The sequence below is a fragment of the Arachis hypogaea genome, chromosome 6 (genome assembly GCF_003086295.3).
Source record: "Arachis hypogaea cultivar Tifrunner chromosome 6, arahy.Tifrunner.gnm2.J5K5, whole genome shotgun sequence".
NCBI classification, from domain to species: Eukaryota; Viridiplantae; Streptophyta; class Magnoliopsida; order Fabales; family Fabaceae; genus Arachis; species Arachis hypogaea.
The window spans coordinates 18368521-18380621 of record NC_092041.1 but is presented as its reverse complement, the minus strand read 5'-3'; the positions used below and the strand labels follow the sequence as shown (position 1 = coordinate 18380621).

The following is a 12101-nucleotide window of genomic DNA, read 5'->3' as shown; positions in this document are numbered from 1 at the left end:
GTACCATGCTTGGTGCTGGACATGGGATTTGTGGTAAAATTGATGAAAAGAATAAATAGAGGGTTGAAATTTGTTGAAAGGGGTATTGAGATTAGGATTGGAAAAATGATAATTTGGGATTTTTAGGTATTGAGATTAGGGTTGGGAAAATGATAATTTGGGATTTTTAGGTATTGAGATTAGAGTTTTTAGGCAATGGAGGTGTTTGAGATTTGAGAAAGAAGAGATGAGGGGTTGAAGATAATGATGGGGTAATTCTGGAATTTTATTAAAAAGTCAACATAAATTTCGGATTTGGGTACTTTTGTCGTATGGAATCCATCTTTGATGGATACAACATTAGTTTCCTTCTTTAATGGGTACTTTTGTCAGCGTTCGTAAAGTTCATGGGTACAAATGGTTGTTTTTCCATTTTATTAAAGAATAAATTACCATTTGTATCCATGAAAGATACAAACGCTGACAAATATATCCATATAAGAATAAAACGACAATTGTACCCACGGAAGATAGCTTCAGTGTGCTAGGAATACCCTAACGGACCGATTGTGTAACTAACGTCCGGGTACTCTTGGCACACGGAAGCCATCTTCCATGATTATAATTATCGTTTTATTTTTATATGGGTACATTTGTCAATATCTGTATCTTTTATTAGTACAAATGATAATTTATTCTTTTATTAAAATTAGTTTACATTAACCAAATAATTATAAAAATTTGATAAATTCTATTTAACTCTCTAAAATTTAAAGGATAAGATACCCGTGTGACATGTCATATTATTATTGTATGAAATGCGTTAGCTTATCGTAATTAAATTTAATATTTTAAATTAAATGTTATTTTTAAAGAATTTTTATGCATTAAATACATGATATAGATTAAAAACTAATGATTTAATAGATGATATAAGTAAAGAACTTAAAAAATAAGAAGCATGAATATTTAAATAAGAAATAAAAAATACAACAACCACTATAGAATACTAGGTTCCTTATTAGGATTTTTTCACTCAAATAAAATAAAAAAATTTATTATTTTTATAAATTTAATTTTTTAATTTTAATTTTTTAACTATATTTTTTTATATTTAGAGTTTTTTGTATCCCTAACGAACTCTATAATTTATATAGAACCTGTCTGATCTCCCAACAAATTTTATAATATATATAAAAAATTATATTTAAAAAAATAAAATTAAAAAATAAGATTTAAAAAAATAATATTTGAAAAAATAATATTTTTTTATTTTATTTAAAAAAAATCCTTCCTTATTATTACTTGATCTACCAACAAAAACAACAAGCCAAAATATACACATGTCATTTTGAAGAAGCAACAAGGAAACAACTCTCAAATATACTAAGTTTATTATTATCATAGTGCATGCATCCAATTAACTTTAGTATTTCGATAATGTTAAGTAGACCAAAAAAAATAAAATTTTATCTTATTTAATATTTATTAATTATTATTAATATTAATAAATATTAAATAAAATAAATTATAATTAATTATGATTAATATTTTATAGTTATATATTTTTTTGGATAAATTAAATAAAAAAGTAATTATAAATAATAATAAAAATATAATTAATAAAAAATTAAAATTTAAAATAATAATAAAAATAAAATTATTAAAATATTTAAAAAATATTATTTTTAATTTAATAAATAAATATTAATTTTTATTATTAAAAATTATTTAAAAAGCTGTGAATTTTTATATGTTATTTTTGTTATAAAAAAGTATTTAAAAAGTGGTCAAACGGCTATGTACGTGTGTGATATATATATATATATATATATATATATATATATATATATATATATATATATATATATATATATATATATGTTGTGTCTCTGGTGGCTATACCAGTGGTGGCTACAAATAGCTATGTGTTGATCACGCAATAGGATGATAACACCTGAATTGTGAGAGTGTATCATTAACGTTTGATTAACATAGTAAACAATAACTTGTGTTTTCTTTACGCAGTTGGTTTCAAGTCGTGACTTTTTTTTTTCTTTTGGAAGATGCTTGTTGTTTTTTTAATTTTTAGGTTTTAATCAGTTTTTAAATTTAAATAATATTATTTAATTAAATTTTAATTAAAATATATTTTTATTCTGTAAATAAATATATTAATAATTAAAATTAATTTAAATTTTAAATATTAATTTTTTTTATTTTTTATCCATTTCGTAAAATAAATATTTTATTATTTTTTATTTTCTTTATATGTTTTTTATTTTTTTAATATCTTATTTGATAAAAATTCATCTAATATTTTTTATTTTTTTATTATTAGTTAGACTTTTTCATTATTTATATATTTAAACGTTAACGCTTTTAAAATTATTAAAATTTATATTCATAAAATTTGTTTTTTTTAATTATAACACATATAAAATTATTAAGTTATATACAAAATATTTTTGAAACACACCCAAAATCATAAATAAAAATTTTAAATTCAAATGTTAAAAATAAAATTAATTTTTTTATATCCTATTCCATAAAAACGCATCTAATATTTCTTATTTTTTATTATTAGTTGGATTTTTTTATTACTTATTTTAACTTTAATATTTTTGAATTATTAAAATGTATGTTAATAAATCTTTTTTTTCAATTATAACACATCTAAAATTATTAAATTATATATAAAATATTTTTAAAACACATCCAAAATCATAAATCTAAAATTTAAATTTAAAAGTTAAAAATAAAATTATTTTTTTATATCTTATACGATAAAAATACATCTAATATTTCTTTTTTTATTATTAGTTAGATTTTTTTTGTTACTTATTTGAATATTAATATTTTTTAAATTATTAAAATGAATAATTAAGTTAACTTTTTTAGATCTTATTCAATAAAAATATATTTAACATATTTTTATCATAGTATTAGTTGAAATTTTTATTATTTATTTGAGCACTAGTATTTTTTCATTTTAAAGCCTTTATTAATTTTAAAATTAAAATTTCAAATTTTATTTAGTTTGATTTTATAATTTGTATTTAAATTGTAATTTATTATTAATTAAAAATATTAAAAATAAAACATAAATTTTAAAGTTTAAAATTTAAATTTTAGTTTGTATTTTAAATATGCATTCAATTTTAAAAAAGTACTAAATTTATTGAATGAATTTATTTTAATATTTTTTTTAATATTAAAATAAAAAGATGAATAAAAGATCATTTTTTTAGATAACTAGTTGAACTGTTTTTTTAAGTCTTGGCTTGGAGAGATTAAAGTTCAGTGTGTGCTAATGTCATTGAATTTAGAAAATTAGTTTTTGTTCATAATATTAATTGGCTTATTTTTTATGATGGTTGGTTTTCTGTGATATCTGTATGGGCCCAAATTTCAAAAAAAAAAAGAGTGAAACCGCTTATAATTGTCATTAGTATATTCACCGCTCCCTATGTGAGTGTTCTATGGTATAGAATAAAGAAAATTTTTATGCTTATAGATATGTGTTGGTTGATTAGAAAATTTGATAAGTGTTTAGAAAGGAAGACAAAATCTGTACTTTTTGCACAACTGATACAGATAATTTTTTTTTTTTCGGCACAGAGTATAGATGAGTAATTATTTTCGCTATAACTAATTATGTTGACATAATAATAGACCTCATCATAAACTGAATTTTTTTGTTATTGTTCGAAAAATAACAACTCAGTCCAAACTGTTATTTTTGTCCATTATTATACTAAAAAAATCACAAATTGCTAAACCAGTAAAAGAAACACATGTATCAAGTATTAACCATTTAATTCAAATTTATTTTTTATTTACAAAATATATAGTAAAGTAGTTTATAGTTTATATGACAATATTGTTTAAAAATAAACGGTTGTATGATATATCTAATAAAAAAAATATGTGTCATAAGTTTCATTGTCAAGCATGTTCATTCTTACAAAATTTAAAAATTATAAATAATAATATGATAAGTGATATTTTCTATTGTAACTATTAATTTATTTAAACGTATTTTGTGAATTTAGATGCTAGTAAAAATTAGTGTAATTTATTTTATTTTAATAATAAAAAGATCATTCAGTATGCTCTATTGCTCATAATATAAAAGAAATGAGAAAATTAATTACAAACGGATATTATTAGTATGACTAATTATGTAATATGTGAACCATATTTTTGAATACATTACAATTATATTTTGGTCTACAACAATATAATATAATGAATATGTCTTTTATTTAGATCTAACAAAATTTATTATAATAATAATAACAATAATAAATATAGATTAAAAATAAAAAAATAAGTTAATTTATTAAAAGATTAAAATCATTTAAAGTTTAAACAAAATAAAATATATAAACGGAAGCTTTTTTTAGTAGTTGTTAAAGATCGATGAAAAAAATAATTTTTATGGTGAGACCTATCATCATCTTACTAAATTTAATTTTAATCAATATAATTAGTCAATTAAAATTTTAAATTTACCACTCTTAGAAACATATTTTCGGGAATCTCAGAATTTGATCAATCTCAACCACAATAATTTGAAAATTATACTTAAGAGACTAATAAATACATTAGCAAAATGACACATATAATTATTGTCTGTTGATATGATCTGACAAACTATTAATTTTGATAAATGAGAAATGAAATAATTATACACACATTTTCTTGAGTCTTAAAAACAGATAATTTGCATAGAGAAAATCGTAAGACTTAGGATAAGTGCTAAACAATTTACACCAATTGTGATACATGTCAAAAAGACTGCGTTCATATATAATAGGAAGTGTATCTGAAGTATCTACTGAAATTACATTTATGACCTAAATATTCAAATCTTTTATAGCTACAGCAAATCTAGAGACAAAAAAAAATTATAAAACAAAAGTAGTGACATCGATATATTTATATAATTCGAATTAACATTTCAAAATTGATTTTTCTTACCCTCTTTAGATTGATCTTATATCCATAACATTTTGAATATTTGGCAATTGAATTTCTATCCCAACACAATCTCAGTGTTCATAGTCCATGTTAAAATTAGCAGGGACAGATTTTTCATAAACTCCAACTTGAGAACTTGTTAACCATAGTTCATGAATACTTCTTGGTTAACATATTATATATAGTTCCGAGTGGGAGTTGGAGGGTCTGGTGACTTGTATCCACGATAAGTCGATAGTTGCTTTCTTGCTACGACACCTCGTAGGAAGAAAAAAAAATTTGTTGTAAAAATTACCAAATAAAAAAGTATTTGATAAAAAAAATGAGATCCTCTTCTAATATATATGACATTTTATAATGATAAAATAAAAATAAAAGGAATAAAATTTTGTATGTTTATATTAGAAATAGAATTTAATATTATCCTATAAAATTAAATAATGGATTAGTTATAATTAATATATTTAAATAAATAAAACAAATCAAATAAAAATATTTTTAAGAATTAATCAAATAAATTAGTTAATACAAATAATTAGTATAATTGATTTGATTTAATTTATTGAATTCAAAAAAATAAATCAAGAAATAGTTGAATAAATTTAATGAATTAAAAAGATAAATAGAAAAACACTCTCTTAGGAGACAATAATTTTCTTAACTAAATTAATCTATGGTTATTATATTCAATTATAATAAATAACAAATTATCTATTTTAATATGTACCTTATAAATTAATAAATTAAAATAATCAATATAATGAATTATAATTAATTAATTGATATAAATTATAATAAATTGTGTGATATTTAAATATATAATTAAATTATTTAGTTGATATAATTAATTTACTATAATGAATTGTATTTAATGAGTTAAAAAAATAAATTGAGAAACACTTTTAACAACCAATCTATTCTATTATATAAAAATCAGATTCTTGCATTTAATGATGGAGGTGACGTGGCATGCTTCTGAGAGTGTTTCCCAATTTATTTCTTTTAACTCATTAAATACAAGTTATTACGATAAACTAACTATATCGGCTAATTAATTTGATTAGATATTTAAATATCATATAATTTATTATAATTTATATCAATTTGATTTAGTAATATTTCTTCATTCATTTATTTTAATTTTTTGTTAGTATTTTTTAATTTGATTCTTTTAATTTATTAAACCAAATTTATTGTGTGTACTAATTAATTAATTTGATTAATTTATTAGTCATTAAATAATAAATTTATGAATAAAATAGACAATTGAGATATTTTTAACTAATAATTAAATCAAATTAAATCAAATAATATATATTAAGCTAAATTCAAATCATGTGAATTAAAGACTAAATATGTTAAAAAAGTAATTTATAATAATAATGTGATTTACATATTAATTTTTTTGAGTAAATTCATTTCAAAATGTAGAAATTAGACTCAATTATACTAAAATTTTAAAGGTAATATATAATTTAACAATAAATTTAACACTCATTAAGGAAATAAATTTATTTATGGCTATTTCCTAATCTATTCTATTATATAAAAATCGGATGTTTGCACTTAATGATTGAGCTGACCTGGCATGCTCTGGAGAGTGTTTCCCAATTTAATTATTTTAACTCATTCAATACAATTTATTACCATGACTTAATTATATCAGCTAATTGATTTGATTAGATATTTAAATATTAATATAATTTATTATAATATATATTACTTAATTAATTTTACTACATTAATTATAATTTGTTATATTAGTTAATTAATTTATTCATTTATAAAGTCTGAAATAAAATAAATAATTTATTATTTATTCTAATTGAATTCATTAAATTTAATTATATATTATATATGAATTAATAATAATTTGTAAATCACTTTATATTATATATGTCTTAATGTGTTAACTAAATATTATATACGCACAGAAAAATAAATACAAAGATGATTTATATAATATTGATAATATTATATTAGCACGGTGATTTTTTTGTTTTGATATCATATAGTATTGATAATGATAATATTATTATATAGTATTATATAAACTTTCTAATATTAGTATAAAAAATTAGAAAATTATTCCTTATAACAATCATTGTTAGTGGAATAGTATGTCCCTTATATAGTATTGATAATTGTTGCTTAATTTAAAGTAATTGTATGTTGGTATCTTAAATTTATTTTTTAATAATGACCTAAATAGATAAATCTAATTGAATTAAATGATTATATAAAATATTTTATATTATTAATATACTAAAATTAAATTCATTTTTCGGTACAGAATTTTATAGGTAAATTTTATATAAGATTAAGTTATTTTTTATTTTTTAATTTGTTTTATCTGTGTTACTTTATTTAATTTTAAGTAGCGTCATATTTACAATTACCGCCAGTATGATATTTTATAAAATATGAAAATCAATTTTTTTATAATTTAAATATCATTGTTTGAGTTAATTTTAATTTAACTTTTTTAAATTAATGTTATTTTTCATTTAGATCTTAATTAATTTAAAATACAAAAATACTAATATATTTACTATCTCTTTAAATAATAATAACTTTAATTAATTTATTATATTTTTTCCTTTTATATTTTGTTTAGCAAAGATAATATATGGATTAGGATGGAGTTAAAAAATACTTTATGTGATGCATGTTTGGCACTGATAAATTCATATAAAATATATGAGAAGAAAATAGAAAGCTAAAAAATACTGAGTTGAATGGTATAAACAGATTCATTGAAGCCAAGTGTCTGTGGGTTCTCATGTCTCATCTCATTTTTCAAAATTCAAACACATTTTAAATGTTTGAATTTTAATTATATTTATTTTGTCTCTCTTCAATAAATACTACAATATCTTCCTATTTTTGCTATAGGCTTGTCTTTTATTTAAAAAAACACAAAAAAAAATGTAAAAAAAAAATCAAAGAAATTAAAACTGTTATTATATTTTAAAAAATTAAATGCTCTTTCAATTAAATATCTATGTAATTCTTATCTAGATATAAAATTGTATTTTAATATATTGAGTGGTAAATATAAAAAATATCTAATAGATAAGTTAAAATAACGAATAATGAGATATCTATCTATTCTATTTATTCTATTATATAAAAATCAAATTTTTGTAATTAATGATAAAGTTGACGTGACATGTTTCTTAGAATATTTCCTGATTTATTTCTTTTAACTCATTAAATACAATTCATTACGGTGGATTAATTATATCAACTAATTGAGATATTTAAGTATCACACAATTTAATATTATGTATATCAATTAATTGAATATAATTGTTAGAGTATAATTAGGATCAATTAGATCAATTAGTATTATTTAATATATCTAAATATTTATTATAGGATATTACGTTTTTATTATTTTGATTCTCTTAGCACCTATAAATACCCTTCTATATTGTATCATTTTACACAACTTGAATACACACAAACCTTTTCTCTACTGCTCTCTCTTACCCTTTCTAATAATAATAAGTACAGTTTAATTTAGTTAGAAGTTCATTATTTTATAGTCTTCTATAAAATAATTTTTTTATCACTTTGGATATTTTAACTCTTTTTTATTTTCTTCTCTTTACATGTAATTTTGTTGTGCATTAACTTTGTTTATTTAATGATAAAATATACTTAAGTTAATTATATCATATAATAGTTTGTTTTCTCCTATGTATTTTGATTTGTATAGTTACTATTGATCTTATTATTTTCGATCTTGCTGTTTTTGTTTCTTGAATTGTTCTTTATTTTTTTTATGACTTGATAATTTAAAAAAAAAAGAGCAAAGAACAGAAAAAAATATGGCCAAAGATGAAGGTTAGAAGCCTAAAGCAGCAACATCATTCCTCAACATTATTGTTATTAATATGAACTTTATTATTTCTTTTCTAACATTCTTTAATACAAGCTTCGTTTCTTTTTATTAATTATTATTAATACTTTTATTCTTTTCTTCTCTAATTATAAATCTCCTTATAATAATTTTTTTGATCGGATATTTTTTTGGTCTAATAAATTTTTTTCTCTATTTTTTGTCAAAAATAATTTATATTAGAAAAAAAGATAAAAGTAATTTTAAGATTCAAATTTAAATAAGATGTGCAAAGAATAATTATTAAATTCATTTGGTCGATTTAAACACTTTGTATTATCGTCATTGAAAATTTCAAATACTATTATAAAATTCTAGATTTTTTATTTTATTGTTCTTAAATTATATATTATCCGTGTATTTGAAGAGTTTCATCTTTTTTAACATAAATTATGTAAACCCCGGTTAAATTAGTAGATAATTAGTCAATAAATTAATTTTTAATAAGGAAGATTAGAAATGTGAATATTATATTAAATTAGGATAGAGCTCATCGAAACGAGAATTTTGACACCAATTTCGAAGAAAACGGTCCAAGATTGGACCGAACGGACCGAACCGGTTAAACCGGGCCGAACCGGTTAAACCGGGCTGTGGGCCCAATTAGTCCAACAATTAAAAAGAGCCACGGGCTCTTATTCTATTCATTTCCCTCAACGATGCAGCAGCCTCCCAGGGAAGAGAAGAAGAGAAATTCGTTTACGGTGAATTCAATTTCCCGTAACTTCCTCGTTTGAGCTCCGATCGCCGCACCGTTTGTGGCCACGCGTTCACCGCGTTGAGCTCTACATTTCTACCGGAACAATTTCATAGGTAACTTGATATTCCACTTCAGTCTCTCATTTCCCCCAATTTTTGAGTTTTGAGAAAGGGTGTTGAATTTCTTTGATTTTTGATGTTTTAGGATCCAATTAGCTTGAGGAAAACGTTTACTCTTGCTTATGTGAAGCTTGGGTAAGGTGAGGATACGATAATTATATTTTATTTTCATTAAATTTGAGCTTTGAGTATTAAATTGGGTATATATGTGTTATGAATGTGTATTAGGTTGAAAATAGATAATTGGAGCTTGAAATTGTGAATACTGGAACTTGGAGGAAGCGGATTAGTTGAGGTTTTGAGGGCTGTGTTCTTTTAGGAAAATTTTCTTGGAATAATACTTGGGAATCGGCTAAGGTATGGTTTAGTTTTCTTGCATTTAATATATAATGTTCTGTGAAAACTTAGGCTAGATGACCATAGGATAAGTTGGAATGCGGGTGTATGTTTAATGTTTAGTAATTTTTCGATGAATATATTTGGTTGAAGTTTATTGGATAATTAGTTATTAATTTTGGATGGTGAATGTTATTATTGATGAACATGGTTAGTTGGGTGCTTGTTGATTAATTAATAATTTGGTGAATTATTGATTTGAGGTATCTTGTGTTAGAAGCCTAGGATTAGTGAACTATGATCCTTAATTGAATTTTTGGTTGTTGGATTCGAATATTGTATGAGTTTAATTGTTGATCTGAGGTAGATTTATTGTGGTGATTGTTATGATGATAAGGAAGGGTATGTTGAATTGAAAAGAATGCAGGTTTGGACCCGAAAAGGGTGGCAAAATCCGAGTTTTAGAGGAGATGCTGCCGAAATTTTATAGAAATTAGAGATTTTGTTTATATGATTATCTAAAAAGATTTAGATTCAAAGGGTATATGGTTTGATTTAGAGTTATTAAGAAAATGAGCATGTTTTAAGTTTGATTCATTTAGAAAAGAATGAATTATGTTTTGAATTGGAACTATTGATGGACGGAATGGGAGGTGCGATAGTGAAGGATAAGGATTGAATATGATTGATGTATGATGATGAATGAAATGCGATTGAGAATGATGTTGATGTTGATGAATTATAATTGAATTATTTATATGGCTTATGAATTTGAATAATCTGAGATACGAGATTCCCTGGATTAAGTGCCGTGGCTTGCCACCACGTGTACCAGGTTGAAAACTCGATACTCTGTTGACCCTACGACGTAAGTGTGTGACCGGGCACTATATAAATTCCCGGGAATGTTACCCCCATTGAGTATTATTGATTATTTGATAAAAAACTATGCATAGACTCTTGGGGATGCACGTCGGGGGACAGTCTAAGTACAATTCAGACTTGTCGGGTTGGCTGGATAACCGACAGATGAGCCTCATCAGCCATAGGACAGGCATGCATCATATGCATATTACTTGAATTACTTGCTTGTGTATTAACTGGGTGTGCTTAAATGTACTTGCCATGTTAAATGTATATTTGTTATTTGCAGTACTTGTAACCTTCTTGTGTTTGCCTTTGTCTGTTTAGTTGTCTGTGAAAATACATGATGGAGTTGGAGGTAAGGAGGAATGGCAGAATGGGATTTAGATTTAAGGTTAAGTTAAGTTAGGTTTAAATATCCTTAGTAAACCACCTTTTATGGCTTCTATTTAATACTTTAAGCTCTATAATCTGAGTGTCGGCGTTCTAGGATTGCCTCTGGCATTCCCAGGACCTTATATATTATGTGTGTGGCACCTTTACCATACTGAGAACCTCCGGTTCTCATTCCATACTATGTTGTTGTTTTTCAGATGCAGGTCGAGAGGCATCTCGTTAGGCATCTGGACCCTTGAAGCGGAGTGGTTACAGGGTTATTTTGTTATGCTATGATGTGTATATATATACTTGGTTTTCTCTCCGCATAACTTGTTCTTTTGATCCTCCTAGAGGTTTATGGAGAGGTAGGATTGTGTATATGTACTTTTGGGTTATGGATATGTATGTATATATATGTAAATATTCTCCGGCCAGTCTTGACTTCGCAGGCTGAGTTAGGAGCTTGTTATTTTGTATCTTTGGCACTCTATTCCTACTTCTGTTATCATATGTTTAATAGTTATGGTTTCCTTAGCACGCAGGTTAACCCGTTCCTTGAGCGTTGCGCTTTTATTTTGCGATTTTGTTTCCTCTTTTCTTCACGGCTCCTAGCATATTATAATTCTTCTGCTATTATAAATATATATTTTATTTTAGAGGTCGTAATACCACACCACCTCTGTTTTACGGCTTAAGCGTAAAGCTTAGCGTGGTAGGGTGTTACATTATGGTATCAGAGCAGTTCGTTCCTATAGAGCCTGAAAGACGGACTGATTGTACTTCTGTGCATTCTCTGTATATGTGTTTATGTGCTATTAGGATATCTGACTGA

The 12101-nt window shown here is 23.4% G+C and overlaps 1 long non-coding RNA gene across 1 annotated transcript; it reads left to right on the top strand.

Moving 5' to 3' along the window:
• The first annotated feature begins 9501 nt into the window (after positions 1–9501).
• LOC140173433 (uncharacterized) lies at positions 9502–11759 on the top strand. Its single transcript, XR_011862240.1, has 4 exons — positions 9502–9685; positions 9777–9831; positions 9920–10048; positions 11485–11759. It is a non-coding gene; the product is annotated as an uncharacterized lncRNA (long non-coding RNA).
• Positions 11760–12101: the final 342 nt, after the last annotated feature.